The 22,125-nt window shown below is 39.5% G+C and overlaps 1 pseudogene; it reads right to left on the minus strand.

The window, feature by feature from the left end:
* Positions 1 to 20,469: 20,469 nt before the first annotated feature.
* Positions 20,470 to 22,125, minus strand: part of LOC102479005 (KRR1 small subunit processome component homolog pseudogene) — a 20,949-nt pseudogene continuing 19,293 nt past the window's right edge.

A 22,125-nucleotide genomic window follows, 5' to 3' on the forward strand; every position in this document is an offset into this window, starting at 1 on the left:
ATGTGGATGTACTTGATTGAGACAATGCACAGTGTATTTTGGATGGAAAATTCATTTGTGTGTTGTGATGGTGTAAAGTGAATTAATTAATAAATAAATAAATAAATAAAAAGCATAGATACCAGAGACAATGTGGGAGGAGAGTGGGAGATGGCAGAGGGTAAGAGATAGGGAATCAAGGACGAGGGAAAAAAAAAAAACATTAGGAAATAAGAAATGGAAAATTATTTGTTGATGATAACATGTATGCTGATGTGCTTGATTGAACCAATATACAGTGTAATCTGGATGGAAAATCTCATTTTGCATGTTGTAATGATGTACAGTGAATGAATGTAAATAAATAAATTTAAATAAGAAAAAAAATGATGCTGGGATAACTGCATATCTACATGCAAAAGAATGAAGGTAGACCCCCATCTCACTTTATATATAAAACTTAACTCAAAAAGCATCTTAGACCTGGAACCAGCAGATGGCATAATGACTATGTCGCTGGACTCCTGTGTAGTCAACCACGGTTGCAGTCCCAGATCCAGTGGCTTAAACTCATGCCAGGTGCCTAAGATCCCGAGAGGAGAATGGAGGAGAAGGGATTGTGGCGTGGCCATCCTGCCTGGGGGGTGATTTCTTGCTTTCTGTCTCTCTGTCTCTCTCTTTCTTTCTGGCAAGTGCACACGCCCTATAGCAAAAACCTCTCCAAAAAAGAAAAAAGTGAAAAAATAAAAGCATTTTAGAACTAAATTTAAGAACTAAAACCATAACATCAGAAGAAAGCATGAGAGTAAATTTTCATGACTATAGATAGGGCATCGGTTTCTTAGATAATGATATTTAAAGTACAGCCAACCAAAGAGAAAATAGATAAATTGGATTTCATAAAAATTTATGACTTTTGTGCATCAAAGAAAGGTAAAAAGGCAACTCATGGAAGAGAAGAAAATATTTGCAAGTCATATATCTGATCAAGGTCTAGTATCTGAAACATATAAAACTCTTTTTTACTTTAATAGAGAGGCAGAAAGCAAGAAATCACCCCACCTCCTCCAGAGGGGATGGCCATACTGTAATCTCTTTCTCTCTATTCTCCTCTCAGGATTTTGGAGAGGCAAGTACATACATGTGCCTGGTGTGAGTTTTAAGCCACTGGGTCCGGGACTCAAACCATGGTCAACTACATGGGAGTCCAGCGACATAATCATTACACCATTCTGGTCCCTGGAATATATAAAACTGTTACAATTCAACAATGGAAAGAAAAATAATGCAAATTGAAAGTGAACAACTTGTTTGTCCCAGATGATATATAAAAGCAGCTCATGAAAACATGTTCAGCGCCATTAATGATCAAGGAAATACAAATCAAAACCACACTAAGAGGGCTATAATAAAAAAGACAGGCAATAGCAAATGTTGACAAAAATTCAAAGAAATTGGAACCCTCATACAGTGCTTACAAGAATATAAAAATGGTGCAGCCACTTTGAATAAATGTTTGGCAGTTGCTCAAATAGGATAAGGTATGATTTCCCTATGACCCAACAATTCCATCTTGAGGAGTATATCTGAGAGAATTAACAAGTGTTCAGGCCCAGTCACAGGGGTGCAGGTGGAAGAGTGCTTGCTGCATGATGCTGGAGCCTTATGGAAAGGTCCAAGTTTCTGATCCTAGATTTACCTGAACATGCTGGGCATATCCACAGCCATGATCCTGGCTGGCTGGAGGACTGTTGTTGGGTTCTCAGTATGGTGAAATCCTGTCAAGTGGATCTCTCTTATGAAAAAAAATATATATAAAATAAGCTTTAAAAGAACAGGTGCTCAAATAAGAACTATATACAAATATTCATAGCAATAGTATTCATGATAGCCAAAAAAGTGGAAACAACCCAAATGTCCATAAACTGATGAATACAAAAACAAGTATAATATAGTCATACACTGTAATATTATTCAACCATAAAAAAATAGCAATATGGCTGAACCTTGAAAATATTACACTAAATGAAAGAAGTTATATTGTATTATATAATTTCATTTATATAAAATGTCCAGAACAGGTAAATCTATAGAGACAGAAAGTAGATTAGAGGTTATTCAGAGCAGGAAGGAGATAAGAACAAGAAGTGACTGCTTAGAGTATGAGGTTTCTTTGGAAGGTAATGAAGATATTCTGGAATTAGATAGTGATGATGGATATACAACCTTGTGAATATGCTAAAACCACTGAATTGCACACTTCAAAATAGTGAGCTTCATAATATGTGAATTATATATCAAGTTTTTAAAAGTTCAAAATAGTTCTTGAAATAAAAACGTTCTAGAGACAATCCAGCAGACTTCAAAGGAGAGAGAATTGGATTGGGAGAAATGACAGCCAAAATAGTAATAAAGTTAAGTTTTTTTTTTTCAGAGAGATTTTTGCTATAGGGTGTGTGCACTCAACAGAGAGACAGAGAAACAAAAAGCGAGAACTCACCCTCCAGGAGGGATAGCCACGCCACAGTCCCTTCTCCTCCATTCTCCTTTTGGAATTTTGGGCACACATGCACACATGCCTGGTGTGAGTTTGAAGTTGCCAGGTCCAGGATTTGAACCATGGTTAACTACATGGGAGTCCAACAACATAACCGTTATGCTAACTGCTGGTCCCAAAGTTTAAGATTTTTAAAAATAAGTTTATTGAGCAATACTATGTGCTAGACACCATTCTAGGAACTGCAGACACATTAAAGAACAAAATTCTTCACATTCCCTGAGTTGTGTTCTGAAAGGTAAGTGCTATGAAAAATAAAAGAGGGCAAAATGGAAAAAGAAAAAGGGCAGATTAGGGCTAATAATTAAGTTTATCCTAAAGCTTGCTTTCTCTGGCAGGAGTGAAGAACAGCAAGGGATTTATGTAGCCTCAGCAGTGAGCAGGGTAGAGCAATGAGAGAAGGAGGGCTTATCACCATTGTTAGGATCTTGGCTTTCTCTCTGAGTGAACCAGGGGACCAAATGGAAAAGAGCTTAAGGGAGACAAGTAACACAATCCGGCTTACATTTTTAAAGGATCATTCTGGCTGTTGTGACCGGCAGCAAAGATAGAAGCAGAGAGACTGATTAGGAGGCTGTTGGAATAATCTAGAAAAGAGATGATGGCTATCTAAACTAGAATGGTGTTTGATTACTTGTCAAAACAGGAGATAATTAATGAGGTCAGAGAGTGGGGTGGTGCATTTAGGATGGGTGTGTTATGATGGGTTGGGTGGAATTTTTCCCATTTTATCAATTTTTGTTGAATGAATTGTTGTGTGGGGAAATTTGTGCTCCAAGTCTCATTGGGTTGAGGAAATAGCAGAATATACTGAGCAAGGTTTATCCAATCTGAGATGTTCAAAATCTGAAATGTCTCAAGACTAATGAATAAGAGGCAACGAAGGATCACAGACTACCTGATCTTCCCTGAGGTCTCTTCCTTGCGTGTCACAGAAAGGAGAGTGTGGCTCAAAGCAAAAGGCAACACACGATTGTGGAAGAAACTGAGGCTTGAGGTCAGATTTGAATGCTCAGCCCTGATAATAGCTGTGTGACCTTAAACAAGTCGTTTACAATCTCCCAGTCTATTTCTCCATTTAAAAACGGAAAGGAATAGCATGCAGGATTGTGGAAGAACAAATATATGCGAAGTATGCAATACACAGCAAGTTTCCAATGCATGGTAGTTGCTTCATTAAGCCAGACAGGCAAGGATAAAGGAAGAAGTAATATCTACCCCCAAACACTGATCTTCCTGGGTGCATGTACCACGGTCATTCTGAGAGTCATTCTTTTTTCCAGTCCTGATATTACTTGACCTCTTGGCATTGATTCCATTGAATCCATTAGTTACTTCCTCTTTCTTGAAATTCTTTCCTCTCTTGGCTTCTGTGATATCAGAGACTTCCAACTCCATTTTTGACTCTTAGTCTTACAGATTTATCTTTATCCACTCGAACATTGGATATTTAACTTCAATTGATTGATAATAATTAATTATTAATTTCTCAATAAGTACATCAGGCATAGCTTTCATGGTGATGGGAGATGAGAAGAGAGAGAATCAAGAAGGGGAATCACTAAGTCGTATGTATCCATAGAACCTGAGAGTTCCTTCCAAGTTCAGCTTCATGGATGTGCAACCTGTACCATCACTTAGGGCCCACACTTAGAGAGGCTCTGTGCTCTCTTCAATGCCCTGCTCTCTGTGTCTTGAAATTCTTAACACTTTTATATTCGAACATGTGTTTTGTAAGTTCAGTTCAGTGGGACAATGGAGCATGCACTCAGGCATAGACAGTAGCCCGGGAAGCAGTGAGTCGTGCTGTGGTGGCCCAGCAGCCAGTGCAGGTGTGGACTCAGGCTCCAGGCACACAACGACACATAAGAAACAGATGACCCTGCATTAGTGACAGTCTGGGACAGTCCAGAGCCGAGGAGAGCAGGGCAGTGGAGCTGAACTGGGACCTGGGGACGGTGATAGTGGCAGTAAGAGCAGCAGCAGCATTGCCAGACAGGAAGAACTGCTGGTCCTTAGGAAGTACATTTCAGCAGTAAATTACAGCTCTCCACTTTTAAAAATTGCTAAACCTTGCAAGACAAATATCCACAGGCACAGAAATATAAATTAAATTTCAAGAAAGTCATTTTTGATGGAACATAACTATTATCATATGAAGCTTTGTATAAACCAAGTAGTAATGAGATAGACAATTTAAAATTAATTTTTTCTTTCAATTTAAAGTATAGCCATAGACTGTACAACAGATGTTTTGAAATACTACATACAAATCATGATGTTTCTTGTACAACCTCCACAAGTTGTAGGAAATGTCAGAGGAAATACTGAAATGCCATTGCATACATTCACATTTAAAATAAAATTCAGGCTTATATGAAACTGATTTGTATGAAGAGTTAAATCTCTTTCTAGGGAAAACAAGAACCATCAATTCTAGATGTACTGGAATCTATATTCTGATATAATTCATTGGAAACCTATTCTAACATTGTCTAGTCTATAAAATACTCAATACTCTAGTAACAGTTGCATCAGTGGAAAGATCATCTTAGAACTGAAAGTTATCAAAAATGATTTGCAATCCTGCATTTGCCAAGAGCAATTAACCTTGCTTTCAAAGATATAGATTGAAAGTGACATTGCTAAAAATAGAAATGTTGATGATCTAATATATGAATTTGCAAAAAAAAGTGAGGCAGAAAAAATATCCTATTGATTGATCAAGACATTATTACGTATTATTAAATACTGCACTACATAAAATTATAACTTCAAAAAATACTTTTTTTTGCAACTCGTAAGTTTATGTTATTTGTGTGACATTACTTAATACATTTTGTAACTTACTGAATATTCTTACAGGAGAAACCTTTATATTTCAGCAGATTTAATGTCATGACCTCATCAATGTGACATATGTTCAGTGATTAGGTATGGTTCATAATGGATTCAGTGATTACATATAATACACAATGATATGTTTGGGATTTGTATGTAGGACATAATATGAGGTATTGAGGGATTACATATCAGACCCCTTTTTCTAGAATTCAGTTTTGAGACCCCTAGTACTAGCCTACTTTGAGACATAAAAGGGATTAGAAAAGGCTGGTAGAGTGATACCCAAAGTGAGCATCTACTCTTTCTCTCTCTCTCTCTCTCTCTCTCTCTCTCTCTCTCTCTTAGTTTAATTTTCTTTCGCTTTTTTTCTTGAAGGATGAAATTGAGATGTTTCTGCCATTTTACCTTTTTCTTATTTTTGAGTGGTCTTCAAAAGCTTGTAGAAAATATGTGTTATGAAGAACTAGATTCATGATTTAATATATTTTTCTGTGAACCTTTTTTGAAATTTTGTTATGTTATCAGTACTTGTTATTGATATGCCTTAACTATTTCCATTTGGTTTAGAATGCCATCCTATTTCATCTTCCAAGAGGTGTGCTCTAAACTTCAAGCTCTTACTACCAAGATTCCTTTCTTGCAAAGCAGTTAATAGAAGGTGTTTTCAGCCTAAATTTTTCTATTTCCCTAATGTTTTAATATAGACACAGACAGAGGTAAAAATGAAGTGCTGTTTCAGTGTCATTCTTACTGCAGTACTCATGTTCTTGGAGCCTACGTCTGAGCAATTTCCACTAAAGCAAAACAAAAGGTGTTATTACATCAGATTGATATTTATTGCCTGAGCTGGATGGTTTTACCGTCCAGAGAAACCTGTGCTTCAGAGATATCTTGGCTATGAAAGATAATTATCTGCCCAGACCTGATAGATTCTTTAACAACAATTCTTAAAAAATGAAAGACAACTCACTTCTGAGTGATAACAAAGGGTCAGGAATATGGCTGTGGCCTCACAGTGACTAGGGTTCAGATCTCTGCTACCCTCGCTATTATATGTGGGACTTGGGGTCAAGTTACTGCCAGAAAAATTCCCCAATTTCAAAATAAGACTGATCTTTTCAATGTTCTATGGGGACAAAGGTCACCTAAGGATTGTCTAAGTCTGTACTTAATTAATTGCTTTTTACTACAGACTAAAGATCCAATAATTGGGGAATTTAGTTAACTTATACAATTAACTTACAGATTTTTATCCAGTAGAAAAACAAATAATTCCCACCCAATGGAGTAGAGAACCCTAAATAGCAATGGCCTACTGCACATTAACCAGTTTTGCAGGAACTCAGCACTCTCATCCTAGCAGTTCTTTGTTAAGTTGCCAGTAACTACTCTAGCTTTTTAGTTGCTCTTTGAACTGATCTCAACATGTTACATGTTTCCTTAATAATCAGTGAGTTCAGTAAAATATTTGGCATGTATCCTTTTAATATTTGCCTGAGAGTTGTGACTTTATCTTTTTGAAAATTATATTTTAAGATGACTTAACTCTCTTGACCTCTGGGGGTTTTTATGTGTTTTGATTTTTTTTTTTTTTAATGATAAGACCTACTTTATGAGGGTGTTGTAAGAATTAAGAGACAGGGAATATAAAGCACTTACACAGAACCTGTGGCAAAACAAATGCACATGAGAACTTAAGCTTTGACAGTGAGTTTCTAAAGAGAGTATTAAAGCAGGGATGTGGTCCAGTTGATTACTGGTTGCCTTCAGCTCCTTTTCTAAACACCCACCTACAGTCGGTTTTATAAATTTGCCTGAAATGACTTTTCTACTTCTACAATCATGTTCTTTGAAAGCTTCTTTGCTGACGCTCTGCTAATTATATACCTCACACCTCATGGAAATAATGTCCAGTGAGAACTCAGAGTAAGTGGCAGAGCTAGGTGACCTTCATTCCTGGAAACTTTCCAGTGCTCGTTTTCCATGGGACTCTTGCAGGCATGTGACGGGGCCATGCAGGCAACACAAGCTGGTAAGGATGCTGCCTCCCATTCTAAGGCAGAGCCTAGACTGGGAAAAAACTGAGGCAAGGCCCAGTTTACGAGCTCTCCCTTGTGTCCTTGAACTGGCGGGTATTCATTTTCTCTGCCATGAGTTTTACTGTTATTACGGTACCCTGCAAGGGTAAAACATCACCCCCAACCATTGCAATAAAGCCAATTAGTGATCTTGTAGGAATGTGGTTCCCTAAGACTGACACTCAGGAAGTTTAAGACTCCCCCACCTGTCTGTTTTTAAGCCAAAATTAACAAATAGATTAAGTTAGTATAAACCAAATTAGCATTAGAAGTATATGTAGACTAAGTTAGTTTAAGGTTAGTTTTATGTAGATACCCCTTATTAAAGCTACAGGCCTAAGTTAACTCATGCTAGGCAAAGTCAGCACATTCACCACATAACAGAGACTCAGAGATAAACAAAAGAACTCACTAATTGACAAGACTCAACAAACAAAATGCAGGAACCCACAGATTTATTAGAGGAAAAAGCCTGGATGGGACAACAAAATAAACAAAGCTGAGGGCTCCACAAAAAAATTAACCATTTTAACTGAGAGTTCTTATCTAAACCAACAGGTAGCTTTCAACTACAAAGAGTTTCTCATCTATGTGCTGTTGACTATAAAAAACTGCTAATAAAACATCCTGTGTTGTCTCCTGAGCTACAAGATCATCTTCCTTTCCCATATAAGATCATAGACTCACAGCAGACAAATGGACTTCCTCATCCTAAAAACTGTAATTAATTTTACCTGAGCTAACAAGACAAACAGCATGTTTTATAATTATTGCTTCCATGCTTTATATACCCTGTTCCTTAGAGTAAATCTTTTACTGCCCCTCACCCGTTTACTTACATATATCACATTCTCAATAAAAAGGCACAATGATTCCTAGCAGTTGTCACTCCTCAGAGAACAATCTTTGAGGGGTGTCCAGCATAGGACGTACATAAAAAGCATCGAGGCCTCTGTCTTCTGTTCACCTTTGCCGCCTCCATCAAAATAACCCACCCACACCGAGGCTGGACCCCGGCAGGCATGAGATTTTAAAAGCCCACAATATTGTCAATTAAGTTCATTTAAGCCAAAAGACAAGATTTTTTCTCAGAAACTATGCCTTAGCATTTCTGTATTTAAAATGGTCAGTTTTTCAAGATGCAAAAAGATGACATTAAAGATACATTTTCAGTGAACAATGTGCTGAAGTAATATATTCAGTTGTAAACAAATTCTGTAAATTGTTTTCTCTAATGTATTTCCTCCCCTTAAAGCTGTCAAAACGAGAAAAGTTTTACATATCTGAGTTTCTAATATTTTTTGAGAGGTTTTTGCTATAGGGCACGTGTGCTCACCAGACAGACAGAGAGAGAGACAGAGAGACAGAAAGCGAGAAATCATCACCCAGGGGGGATGGCCATGCCACAATCCCTTCTCCTCCATTCTCCTCTCTGGATCTTGGGCACGCACGCACACATGCCCAGCTTAAGTTTAAGACACTGTGTCCAGGACTCGAACCACGGTCAACTATGTGGGAGTCCAGTGACATAGCCATTATGCTAACTGCTGGCCCCTCTAATATTTCACTTTAGTCACCAAAATATATACACCCTTTCCTACTTCCACACTCCAAATAAAATGAGCCCCAAATTTACCTGTCAGAGTCTCAGTACATCTTCAAGTTGAGGAAGCCTGGCTAATTCTTCCCCCGTGATGGGAAAATGCTGCTAAGAGCTCAGCCCCAATGGCTTGAAACTCTGTACAGAGCAGAATAACACTCCTCCCCAGTACTCATTCTGTTTAGTCTCTGAGATTTGGTAGCAGAAAACCACACCTGTTAAATTGGAAAGATGTCAAAATCAGTACACATGTTATTCTGTCTAAATTAACACACCTGTGACACATGCATGAAAATCGACATGTGTTATAAACCACCTGCCACATCTTTCTGTACCACATCTCAGTGCACTGCTGGGTATCATGTCTTCTTGTGCTACCTCTCTTCACTGTGCCACATAGTACCTGGAGATGTGGCACTGGGAGACATTTACCACATAGGCATGACACAAGGAAATGTGGCACCCAGCCACATACCCAGAGCCACAGTACTGGGAGACAGTCAGAATTGGTTTGAACCAATAAGAATCAGTCTGAGTCAGTCAAAACCAGTTTGAGCTAGTCAGTACTGGGTTGAACCAGTCTGAACAAGTCAGAACCAGTTAGAACTGATTTGAGTCTGTCAGAACTAGTTTGAATCTATTGGAACTGGTTTGAACCACCCAGAACCAGTTTGAATCCATCAGAACTGGTTTGAGCTAGTTGGAACCAGTCAGAGCTGGTTTTATCCAGTCAGATGCAGTTTGAACCAGTCGGAGCCAGTCAGAATCTGTTTGATCCAGTAAGAACTGCTTTAAGCCTGTCAGAACTGGTGTGTTCCAGTCAGGGCCAGTTTGAACTAGTCAAAATAAGTTGGAACTGGTCTGAGCCAGTCAGAACCCATTTGAGCCAGTCCAAACAGGTTTGAACAGGTCTAAACCAGTATGAGCCAGTTTGAACCAGTCAGAACCAGCTTTAACCGGCCTGAGCCAGTATGACCTGGTTTGAACCAATCAGAACCAATTTTAACCATTCTAAGCCAGTCCCAACCAGTTTTAACTAGTCTGAGCCAGTCCGAACCGGTTTGAACCAGCCAGAACCAGTTTAAACCTGTCTGAGTTATTCTGAACTGGTTCAAACAAGCCAGAAACATTTTAACTGGTCTGAGCCGGTCCAAACCAGTTTGAACCAGCCAGAACCAGTTTGAGCCATCCTAACTGGTTTGAACCAGCCAGAACCACTTTGAGCCAGTCCTAACCAGTTTTAATCAGTCATAATTAGTTTTAACCAGCCAGAACCAGTTTTAACCAGTCTGAGCCAGTCCAAACCAGTTTTAACCAGCCAGAACCCATTTTAGCCAGTCCTAACCAGTTTAAACCAGCCAGAAACAATTTTAACCAGTCTGAGTCGATCCTAACCAGTTTTAACCATCCAGAACCAGTCTAAACCAGTCTGAGCCTGTCTGAACTGGCTTGAACCAGCCAGAACCAGTTTAACTGGCCTGACCTAGTCCAAACCAGTTTGAACCATCCAGAAACAGTTTTAGCTGGTCCGAACCAGTTTGAAACAGCCAAAACCAGTTTTAGCCAGTCTGAGCCAGTCCAAACCGGTTTGAACCAGTCTGAACCAGTTTGAACCTGTCTGTGCTGGTCTAAACCAGTCTGAACTAGTCCAAACCGGTTTGAACTCACCGAAATTCGTTTAAACAGGTCTGAGTCGGTCCAAACCGGTTTGAACCAGACAGAACCAGTCTGATCTAGTCCAAAATGGCTTGAACCCCAGTCAGACCCAGTTCAAATTGATCTGAGTCACTCAGAACCAGTTTTATCCAAGCATAACTGTTTTGCATTGGTCTGAGCCAGTCTGAACTGGTTTGAACCAGCCAGAGCCAATTTTAACCAGTCTGAGCCAGATTGAACCAGTCAGAACCAGTCTGAACCAGTGTGAACCGGCCAAAACCGGCCTGAGCTGGTCCAAACCGGTTTGAATCAGTCAGACCAAGTTTAAGCTGGTCTGAGTCACTCAGAACCATTTTTCACCAGTCAGAACGTATTGCACAGGTCTGAGCCAATCTGAACCAGTTTGAACCAGTCAGAGCAGATTTGAACCAGTCAGAGCCAGTTTAAGCTGGTTAAAACCGGTGAGAACCGGCTTGATCCAGTCAGAACTGGTGTGAACCAGTCAGAGCCAGTTTGCTGGTTTAAACCAGTTAAGACCGGTCAGAACCGGTTTGAACTAGTCAAAACCGGTTTGATACAGTAAAACTTGTCAGAGCCAGTTTAAATGGGTTTGATCCAGTCACAGCCGGTTTGAACCAGTCAGAGCCGGTTAAAACCGGTCAGAATCGGTTTGAGCCAGTCGGAGCCGGTTGGAGCCAGTCAGAGTTGGTTTGAACCGGTTACAAACGGTCAGAACCGGTTTGAGCCAGTCAGAGCCGGTATGAACGAGTGAAAGCCAGTTTGGACCAGTCTGAGCCCATTTGAACCAGTTAAGCCGGTCAGAACCTGTTTGAGCCAGTCAGAACCGGTCTAAACCAGTGAGAGCTGGTTTTAACCGGCTCAAACCGGTCAGAACCAGTTTAAGCCGCTTTCAAACAATCAGAGCCGGTTTGAAACAGTTAAAACCGGTCAAAACTGGTTTGAGCCAGTCAGAGCCGGTTTGAGCCAGTTAAAACCGGCCAGAACCAGTTTTAGCCAGTCAGAGCCAGTTTGAACCGGTCGGAGCCAGATTGAACCAGTCAGAGCCGGTTTGAACCAGTCAGAGCCGGTTTGAGCCAGTCAGAGCCGGTTTGAACCAGTCGGAGCCGGTTTGAACCAGTCAGAGCCGGTTTGAACCAGTCAGAGCCAGTTTGAGCCCGTTAAAACCGGTCAGATCCGGTTTGAACCGGTCAGAAACGGTTTGAACCAGTCAGAGCCGGTTTGAACTGGTTAAAACCGGTCAGATCCGGTTTGAACCCGTCAGAGCCGATTTGAAGCAGTCAGAACCGGTTTGAACCGGTTAAAACCGGTCAGATCCGGATTGAACCAGTCAGAAATGGTTTGAACCAGTCAGAGCCGGTTTGAACCGATTAAAACCGGTCAGAACCGGTTTGAACCAATCAGAGCCAGTTTGAACTGGTTAAAACCGTTCAGAGCCGGTTTGAACCAGTTAAAACCGATCAGAACCAATTTAAGCCACTTTCAAGCAGTCAGAGCCAGTTTGAACCGGTTAAAACCGGTCAGAAACAGTTTGATCCAGTCAGAGCCGGTTGGAACCAGTTCAGAGTTGGTTTTAACCCGGTTTGAACCAGTCAGAGCTGGCTTGAACCGGTTAAAACCGGTCAGATCCGGTTTGAACCAGTCAGAGTCTGTTTGAACTGGTCAGAGCCGGTTTGAACCAGTCAGAGCCGGTTTGAACCAGTCAGAGCCGGTTTGAACCGGTTAAAACCGGTCAGAGCTGGTCAGAATCTGTTTGAACCAGTCAGAGCCGGTTTGAGCCAGTCAGAGCCGGTTTGAACCGGTCAGAGCCGGTTTGAACCTGTTGAAACCGGTCAGAACTGGTTTGATCCAGTTGGAACCAGTCAGAGTTGGTTTGAATCAGTTAAAGCCGGTCACAACCGTTTTGAACCAGACAGATCCGGTTTGATCCAGTCAGAGGCGGTTTGAACCAATCAGAGTTGGTTTGAACTGGTTAAAACCGGTCACAACCGGTTTGAACCAGTCAAATCTGGTTTGATCCAGTCAGAGCCGGTTTGAACCACTCAGAACCCGTTTCATTCAGTCAGAACTGATTTGATCCAGTCAGAAACAGTTTCCATCAGTCAGAACCGATTTGAACCAATTAGAACAGGTTCTGACTGCTTCAATCTGGTTCAAATCAACATGTGTGTTACCATGTCAAAATTGACCCGTCAAAATCGACACATGAGCTGTTTGCGTGTCAAAATAGACATTGTCACAAACAGAATTGTCAAAATCAGTGTGCATATCAAATCGACAGGTCTGTCAAAATCAACACACGTCAAAACTGGCACATGTCAAAATTGAACATGTGTTGTTTGCATGTCAAAATTGACATGTGTGTCAAAACTGACACATGTGTCAAAATTGACACATGTGTTTGCATATCAAAATCAACACGTGTGTCTCAGTCAACACACCTGTCACAAAGACATGTGTGTCAAATTCAATGCTTTGTCAAAAATCAACACTTGTCAAATTTAACTTGTCAAAATTGACACACGTATCACAAATGACACACAATGCTTGCATGTCAAGTGGACATGTGTGTCAAATTGGAAATCTGTCAAAATGGACACACATGTCATTCTATCTTAATGGACACACCTATGACACACATGTGAAAATCAACAGGAGTCATATACCACCTGACATGTCCTTTGGTACCACATCTCTGCATTGTTGGGTGCCACGTCTTCTTGTGCCATGTCTCCTCACTGTGCCACATAGTACCAGCAGATGTGGCACTGGAGACGTGGTACCAGGATGTGTGATACTGGCACAGAGATGAAGTACCAGGAATCTCTGAGGCATCTATGACTTTGCTCAAATTAGGGCTCAGTGGTTACACAATGGGCCTACACAGGAAAGGTCCTGGGTTCATATCTCAGAAACCCCCCTGAACATTCCAGGGCCAGCCCCATAGTTTGTGCACACCCACGATCCAGACCAGCTGAGAATGGGAGTAAGTCATGGTGGGAAGGTCCTGGTGGGAATGTCCCTCACTCTCTGTCTCTCTCTCTTCCTTTCTCTCTCAGGAAAAAAAATTAATAAAATGTTTGCTAAGTAAACCTTAGCAAAGTAATTAAATATTGTTTTTCTCTTTTGTAAAATGATACCAAGAATATGTTTTAAAGATCATTGCAAGAATTAGGAAAAATGTATAGCGAACATTGGCAAAAAGTCTGGTACTTGATAAGTGATAGCTAATACTAATTTGTGTAGGATGATGCTAAGAAGAACAATAATCTTCATTTATAAATGTGATTCACTCACTCACCCACATTTTTAAGTGTCTACCCAATGCAAGGAATTCTGCTGGTGAACAGGGCTGAAAAGATAGAAAAATGTGATTTCTGTTCCTAATAGTATATTAAGAAGCAGGATTTTAGAAAGATGACAAAATAGATCATTTTATGCAAAGGAGTACATTTTCAAAAAGTTATCCAAGGGAGCCAGCAGGTGACATGGTGGTTAAGGTGCTGGATGGTAGACCATGATTTAAGTCTCAGACCTGGCAGCTTGCTTTCTCACTTTCCCTCTCTCTCTCTCTTTCTCTCTCCCTCTCTCTCACTGTCTCTCACTGTCTCTCTGTGGCAAGTATACATGCCCTATAACAAGTTAAAATTATAATCATGAATAAAATTAAATAATTTTTTCTTTCTTTTTGAAAGTTTTTATGCTATAGGTTGCATGCGCTTGCCAGAAAGACAGAGAGAAAGAAAGTGAGAAATCACCCCCCCATGGGAGATGGCCACACCGCAATCCCTTTTCCTCCATTCTCTTCTCAGGATCTTGTGTGTGCACGCACACATGCCTGGCGTGAGTTTAAGCCACCGAGTCTGGGACTTAAACCATGGTCAACTACATGGGAGTCCAGTGACATAGCCATTACATCAACTACTCGTCCCCCAAAATTAAATAATTCTTAAGAAAAAAGTTATCCAAGAATAAGTAAAAAGACAGAAATGTAGATCAATAACTACATTATAGTAATCATGGCCAGGCCTTTTTAACCTTGAGTAGGTGCAATAGCACAGTGAGAAGTTTAAAACCAATTATAGAATACTTTGTAAATGTTAGATATTTCAGTGGTACAAACTGGTACTGAATATTTTGTTGTTGTTAGTATAGTTTTAGTTAGTTAATTATTTTATATTCAATTGCTGGGTATCATTCCAATATCCCAAATGAATTTCATTATTCTTAATACAATATATATTGGTTCAGTCAAAGATATTATTATCATACATATTATCATCAAGAGATCATTTTCCATTTTTGTGTCCCTTTAAAGTTTTGCTTCTTTCTTTTTTCTGTTTATTTTTTCCTCTATTTTAAAATCTAGAACCCAGAAAATGGGTCTAGGTAACATGGTTTAAATCAAATTGAAATGTGTGTGCCCATGTTTATGTGTGTGTGTACAGGTGCCTATTTGCTGATATGTGCCCATCTACAATCTTCTCTGAGGAGAGATATTAACTGGGAAGTCAGCTGTCAGGGGTGGCTTCTCTAACCTAGTAGACCTATTCCCCCACACATACTGCTGAGGCTAGCAAACATCAACGTGCCTTCATGAGGATCAAGGGTGGTGCCAGAAACCTCAGTTTATTCACCTCATCATGAATCCTTAAATCCATAAGGATTTATGAGTCTTTTTGTCCTCTGAATTGTTAGTTGGTTAGGAAGTCAAACATAGACATTTATTTTGCTTCAAAAAGTTGTGTTCCTTAGGTCAGCATTTCCCAAACTGTGATCCACATATCCCTCTTTTTAATAGATAAAGAGTTTATGGTTAAAAAGTATTTTGTGGAGCCAGCCCTATAGTTTATTGGTTAAGGGAGCAATGGCCAGAGTTCAAATTCCAGCCACAGTGGATTGAAAAAGATACTAGGCATGTGTGCACGTGTGCCCCAAACCACAACACGATTGAGAAATGGAGGAGAAAGGATTGAGGTGTGACCAGGCCCCACTGGGTGGTGCTTTCTCCCTTTCCCCATCTTTCTCTTTCTGTCCCTGATGAGTATACTCACTTTTTGGCAATTTGTGATCAAATAACCTAGATCAATACTACATATGACACCCCTTTTCTGGAAGCTTCATAGTACTTTTCCTCATAAAAGGCTCTGAGAAGTTCTGGTGTAAAGAAAGCAAGTTAACCAAAAAGTTTCCAGATGTATTTGTCCATAAGTTCTTACTCCTTTTTTGTGGTCCATAATTTTTTCTAAGGCAAAGAAAGTAAGAGATAATGAAACAATGACCAATTAAACTTGGAAACATCCAATTTCTTCAGGACAACAGACATAGACCACATTTCTACAGAAATTATTTTCTGAAACTTATAAACAGAGTCTCTCTTATCTTTGGCATCTAAGTAGAGACATGGATGGAACAGAACGAGTTTCCAAAAAATGTTATAGGAGCCCAGTAAAATTCTTTCACAAGGCTACTCTCTGAACCCTATAAATAGCTTGCATGTCTCACACACTCTTTGAACACTTGGCTCTTTTTCCCCATGTCATAGACACAGAGTCTTTCAGCTAGCTCTGTGATGGCAGGAGTAGGCTTTAACTACAAATGTTTGATGCACCCTTCATAATGTATACTGTAGCTCCTTGTCCCAGAATGAACATCACCATGACTCTACTACTACCAACCCATACAAATGGCTGGCATTTGATAAAGGAAAGCATCCATTAGGCAAACTATCTTGGGCTATGAACATCTTGAGCTTGAAATAAATCAGAATGAAAGATATCAAATATTGCATTTTAGGCACAAAAATTTGGGGAACTTCAGTATAAAACAAAATTTAAAAAACATCTTGATTCCAGTTCTTTAAAGCCATGATCTTGTCTCCTAAAAAATTCTTCTGTTTACTAGCGAAATAGGATTACTATACAACATATACAGATGCATGTACCTGTATGTGTGTGTGTGTGTGTATATAAAGAGAGAGAGAGATTTGATAAACAGTAGGCACTGCAACAGACTGCATATACTATGGTAGTACCACAAGGTTACAATGGAGCTGAAAATTTTTTTATTGCTTAGTAGGTCATACCTGTCATAATGCTGTAGTGTAGTGCAACACATTACTCACGTGCTTGTGGTGATGCTGGTGTAAATGAACCTACTGTGCTAGTCTCATGTAAGCATAACACAATAATGTATAGTACATAATACTTGATCATGATAATAAACAACTATGTTACTGGCGTGTGTATTTACTATGCCTCAAAGATATTACAGGTTTCATTGCAGATCACTGCAATAAAGAAAATCACACGAATGTTTTGGTTTCCCAGTGCATATAAAAGCCTGTAGTCTATTAAGCTTTCAATAGCATAATGTCATAAAAAAAAATGTACATGGGGCAGCTGGTGGTGGGGTGCTTAAGGTGCCTGGATTTCACATAGGCCTCTGTGCAATTTAAGTCCTGGACCTAGTGTCTTGAAAAACATGCTGAGTGCATGTGTGTGCAAAATCTCAACAGAAGGGAGAAAATGTAGGAGAAGGGACTGCAGCATGGTCATCCCCTCATGGGGTACTTGCTCAATCCCTCAACCCACTGGTGAGCACATGTGCCCTCTAGCAATTTTTTTAAATATACATACCTTAATTTAAATTACTCTATTGCAGGACCAGCAGATGGAGTAGCAGTTATGTCACTAGATTCCCATATAGTCAACCACTGTTTGAGACCCGGACCTGGTGGCTTAAAACTCACTCCAGGGCGATGTGCATGTATGCCCAAATTCCTGAGAGGAGAATAGAGGAGAAGGGATCGCAGTGTATCCATCTCCCCTGGGGGGTGATTTCTCACTTTTTGTCTCTCTGGCAAGTGCAAACACCCTATAGCAAGAATATCTCTCTCAAAAAAAAAAAAAAAAAAAAAAAAAAAAACTCTACTGCTAAAAAAGTGTGAGTGATCACCTGAGCCTTCTACATGCAGAGACCTTTTTGCTAGTGGAGTGTTTTACCTTAATGTTGATAACTACTGAATGATGGCGATGGTGGTTTCTGAAGATATTTGGCTGTGGCAAATTTTTTTTAATTTTTGCTATACAGTGCATGTACTCACTGGAGAGACAGAGACATAAAGCAAGAAATCACCCCCTTCAGGGGGGATGGCCGCAACATAGTTCCTTCTCCTCCACTCTTCTCTTGGGATTCTGGGCACGCACGCACACACACCCAGCCTGAGTTTTAAGCAGCCAAGTCTGGGATTCAAAACATGATTGATTGGGGGAACCAGCAGTTAGCATAATGGCTATGTCGCTGGACTCCCACATAGTCGACCGCGGTTCGTGTACCCGGACCCGGTGGCTTAAAACTCACGCTGGGCGCGTGTGCATGCGTGCCCAAGATCCCGAGAGGAGAATGGAGGAGAAGGGATTGCAGCGTGACCATCCCCCCTGGGGGGTGATTTCTCGCTTTCTGTCTCTATGTCTCTCTCTGTCTGTCTGGCGAGCACACGCGCCCTACAGTGAAAATCTCTCAAAAAAAAAAACATGGTTGATTATGTGGGAGTCCAGCCACGTAACCATTATGCCATTTGCTGGTGCCATGGCAAATTCTTAAGATAACAGTAAAGTCTGTTGCATGAACAGATTCTTCCCTTTCACAAAAGATTTTCCTGTAGCATATGATGGTGTGTGATAGTATTTTACATACAGTAGAATTTTCTTCAAAAATCAAGTCAATCCTCTCAAATCCTGCCTCTGTTTAATCAACTATATTTATGTAATATTTTAAATTCTTCACTGCGATTTTGACAAAGTTCACAGCATCTTTAACACTTCTAGATTTCGTCTCAATAAATTCTTTGCTCATCCATAAGAGGCAATTCCTCATCTCCTTAACTTTGATCATGAGATTGTAGCAATTCAGTTACATCTTCAGGCTTCACTTCTAATTCTAGTTCTCTCACTATTTCCACCACATCTGCAGTTGCTCCCTCCACTGAAATCTTGAACCCCTCAAAATCATACATGAAGGCTGAAATCAACTTCTTCCAAACTCCTGTTAATGCTAATATTTTGACATTTTCCCATAAATCTCAAATGTTTTTAATAGTATCTAAAATGTTTGATTTTTTTCCAGAAGCTTTCTATTTCTTTTATACATTCAATCATGTATGTCACTTAGCTTGTGAAGTGAATATTCCAACATGAATACATTCTCAATTGGGAAGATTATACACGTTATCGTCAACAGATAATAACCCATTTCTTTGTCCCTTAAATGTCTTGCATCTCTATTTTTCTCCTTAATGTTATTCCTCAGACTCTCCTCCTTCTCCCACCCTCTTCCCACACTGTATCTAGTATCTATAACCATTTTCTATGTTTATATATCCTCTAGTCATTCCATTTTGGCCATAGAGTGCAGACAGTCATTACATATTAAGTAGAGACATACAATGTCTTTCCTTCATATCCTGGCTTGCTTCACTCAGCAGCAAATTTTCCACATTCATCCATTTTCTGTCAAAAGCCATGATCTTGTTTTTTTATGGCTGAATAGTATTCTATGGAGTATATGTGCCACACTTTTTCAATCCATTCCTCTGTTCGTGGGTATTTGGGTTGGTTTCTTCTCTTAGTAATCATGAATAATGCCACAATAAACATCGATGTGCAAGCACTTTTCCACTTAAGCATTTTTCTGTCCTTTGGGTAGATACCAGGGAGTGGGATTGTTGGATCATATGGTAGTTCTATTTGTAGATCTTTGAGGAATCTTCATATTGTTCTCCAAAGTGACTGGGCCAATTTACATTCTCACCAACAGTGTAGAAGAGTTTCTCTTTCACCACACCCCTACCAGCACTGATCATTTTTTGTTTCGTTAATCTTAGTCATTCTGACTGGGGTTAGGTGATATCTCATTGTAGTTTTGATCTGCATCTCCCTTATAATGAGGGATGTTGAGCATTTTTTCATATGCCTTTCAGCTATTCATATGTCTTCCTTAGAGAGTGGTTTTTTCAAATCTTTCTCCTATCTTTCAGTTGGGTTGATCATCTTTTTTCGGGAAAACCACTTGAGTTTTCTGTGTATTCTGGTTATCAGTCACTTATCTGAAGCATAGTTTACAAAAATATTTTCCCATTCTAAGGGGTGTCAACTCACACTAATTAACTAATTACTATGTCTTTTGGCATACAGACGCTTCTTAATCTGATGTAATCCCACTTGTCATATATTTTTGGGATTATTGACTGAGTTTTAGAGGTATCATTTAAGAAGTCTTTGCCTGCCCCAATGTCTCACAGTTTCCCCAGTGTTTTCCACCAGTAGTTTTATAGTCTTAGGTCTTAAGTTTAGATCTTTGTTCCACTTTGAGTTGATTTTTGTCAATGGGAAGAGGTAAGAGTTTAGATTCATCTTTCTGCAGGTGGATATCCTATTTCTCCAGTACCATTTGCTGAAGAGGTTTTCCTTTTCCCACTGGATTGACTGGTACCCTTTGTCAAAAGGCAATAGGCTGTATGTTTGGCAGTTTATTTCAGAACAGAAGTCTCTATTCTTTTCCATTGGTCCACTTTTCTGTTTCTGTGCTAATACCATGCTGTTTTGATTATCACAGCTTTATAGTATATTTTTGGGTCAGGGAGTGAGATGCTGCCCACTCCATTCTTCTTGCACAGGATTGCTTGGCAATACAAGATCTTTTATAATTCCAGACAAATTGTATGATGGTTTTTTCTTTTTCTTTTTCTTTTTTGAAAAATATGCATTTATTTTTCTCAAAACCAAATGCTAAAATATGATTATATTTAAAGACTAACAAATGGCACCAGACATTGGATGTAACAGATAACAGTCACATTCTAAAAATCTACATATTAAAAAATCTAAAAAAATCACTCCTAAATTCATGCTAAGGCAAAATCTACCTAGGACTGATTAATTATAATTAACATACACAAAGTATAATTTGTACACAGAAGAGAGTTTTGTTTTCAAAAAAAAGTATAAAATACAATAATTTAGATTTATAAAGAACACTGCTCTATGAACAAAGAAATACAGAAGAAAGGAATGAGAGTATTATTACTCATGAGTAAGGCAATTAATGCCCTGATGTCTCGAAATCCTTTACAAAAGGAGATAGCTTTATATATTCTAGTTCAGAGGGTTTTGTATATTATTTTTTTTCTTCTTTTTCTTTTCATCTGCTTCCATCTTTTTTTTTTTTTTTTTTGAGAGAGAGATTTTCACTGTAGGGAGCGTGTGCTCGCCAGACAGACAGAGAGAGACATAGAGACAGAAAGCGAGAAATCACCCCCCCAGGGGGGATGGTCACGCTGCAATCCCTTCTCCTCCATTCTCCTCTCAGGATCTTGGGCACGCACGCACACGCGCCCATCATGAGTTTTTTAAGCCACCGGGTCCGGGACACGAACCGCGGTCGACTACGTGGGAGTCCAGCGAAATAGCCAGACAACTGCTGGTTCCCTCATCTGCTTCCATCTTAAGCTTAATTTCTTCAATTGTAAAAACTCCCAGTTTCCTATTTTTTGCTTCCTTAGCTATTTCCTTGATGGGAGCCACATCAATGTTAGTATCAGTAGAAGCTTCCTTAGGTTTCACTATCGGATTTTCTTTAGGTGGAATAAAAGCTTTGTTTCTTTCCTCTTGTCTCTTACTGAGAGCTTCTGCTTGTTTAGCCTTTATTGTTTCCATCTTCTGTCACTTCTTCTGACTGACTTTCAAAAGTATTCACCACCAGCCAATTCTTCGTCAATCTGACTTTCTGGCTGTGGTGGTGGGAATGATGTCTACTCTTTCTCCACAGTTTTCGCCCCCCCCCATTTGGTTCCTTGTGTTTATGAACATTTTTGTGTTTCTAATGTGGCAAAAATCTTTCCCAACTTTGTGGTCATAATTCAGAATCTTTTGCCAACTTTCATTTAATCATTATGGTTTTAATGTTATAAATTGGATGAATATTCTTTATATATCTAGGACCACTTTTTGAACCTCTTTTAATCCACTGAAAGGTCCAACAGCTAAAACAGTGTCTCCTTGAACCATAATGTAACAGTTTGTTAAGAGTTTCAATGCCTTCAATGTAGATCCTTTGGGATCAATAAGCCATTGTCTTCTTTTTACAAATTGTTCTTTATTTCTTGCCTAAAAATCCTAATTTAGTGATATCACATGCAATGTCATCCTGAAGAATTTGTACTGCCTGTTCAAATGAAACACTCCTTGCTAACAGTTTTATTTAGTCTCTGGCCCTAATGATGACAGAGAGATCAAAAGTCTTCTTTGTAGTACACACAGTCATACTGCCCTTGATCAAGTCCAAGGTTGCATGAACGTGATGTTCATTCAATATTTTCTTCACCAAAGACCAAC

This window comes from Tupaia chinensis, unplaced genomic scaffold, assembly GCF_000334495.1.
Source record: "Tupaia chinensis unplaced genomic scaffold, TupChi_1.0 Scaffold000272_1, whole genome shotgun sequence".
Taxonomy (NCBI): Eukaryota; Metazoa; Chordata; class Mammalia; order Scandentia; family Tupaiidae; genus Tupaia; species Tupaia belangeri.